The sequence below is a fragment of the Pristiophorus japonicus genome, unplaced genomic scaffold (genome assembly GCF_044704955.1).
Source record: "Pristiophorus japonicus isolate sPriJap1 unplaced genomic scaffold, sPriJap1.hap1 HAP1_SCAFFOLD_47, whole genome shotgun sequence".
NCBI lineage: Eukaryota > Metazoa > Chordata > Chondrichthyes > Pristiophoridae > Pristiophorus > Pristiophorus japonicus.
This window is the reverse complement of record NW_027254374.1, coordinates 2,829,781-2,831,039: the sequence shown is the minus strand read 5'-3', so window position 1 is coordinate 2,831,039 and position 1,259 is coordinate 2,829,781.

Below are 1,259 nucleotides of genomic sequence, written 5' to 3'. Positions count from 1 at the left end.
AGACCAACAAGCCAACTGTTCGACAAAAATGGAGGTAACGATTATAAAAGTATTATTTTGTGTGTCGCTATTCTTGATTAGAGGAGCACATGAGACCGAATCAGTGACGTTACTTTTTCGTCCTGTCTTCTGAAATGCACACGGTCCCACTCCGACAGTCAATGAGCTGTTGGGACGTTAGTGTATCCAGGCTGCGGGTGGCCACCCCGAGCGCAGCAGAGTGGTTTCTGCATTAGTTCTGGGTGTAAAAGTATTTCCCCTTCTCTCTTCCTCTTGTCTGTATCCCTGTGCTTTGGTTTCTCTATTTATTCTCCCTGTCTCAGTTTCGAGTGTTTAAAGGGAACAAAATATGAAATGAGTTTCACTGTGGAACAATTTCTCTCACTCAAAGTTAGATGCACTACTGTTGCGCCATGAGGTCTAGGCAGCTAGCCGTTAATATTCAGGTTCATATATAAATATATATAAATATATCGACAAGTATCGTAGCTGTTCCCTGGTGGTCGAGGGGTTAAGTCCGGCGCACTAACCTGGTAACGATTCTCGGTCAATTCGTCAAATAAATATAATTGAGGTCTGTGAGACGATTAGTAATTGCTGTAATCAACATGAATAACCCCATTATTTTCTGTTACGGACCGAGCTCACAGATTCTCGTGTTTCTCCTGCCCGTTGCCGGACATGTGTTGGGGGTTTAAATTTACAAGCTGGGCAAGTTCGCTGATCGCGGGGATACAGTTGGAGACTCTGTGGCCCCACTGTGAGGATGTGGAAGTGAACACGGTGGCTGGGTGATCCGTGACATTTCTGTAAAGGGCAGCGGAGGAGAAGGATTGAGAACTTTCAGTGTGCGACAGAAATTGTTTAAGGTGAGCCAACACATTTCTGATCCTCCTCTCTTCTTAGGTAATCGCCGGAGTCGAGGATGACTTGCTTCCACATTAAAAATCCGTGGTGACCAGCACAGAGGGAGCTCACTGGTCAGCTCCCCTCTGTTTTGCCAGCTGTGCCAGTGCTATCCTTAGTGTAGTGATTATTAAGTTTGCTTTATCCGCGAAAGGTCACCGATTTGATCCTGGCCAGAAGCATTATGTTTAAACGTGCTGTGGATGAACAATCAGAGGTAAGTCTAGTCTTCGGACAAATGCTGCCTGATCTGCTGAGATTTCCAGCATTTGCTCTTTTTATTTGCTATTTTTTCTCCTGGCAAAAGTGCTCCCTTATTCCTTAATTGCTCTTTATTTCACTTCAATAAATAG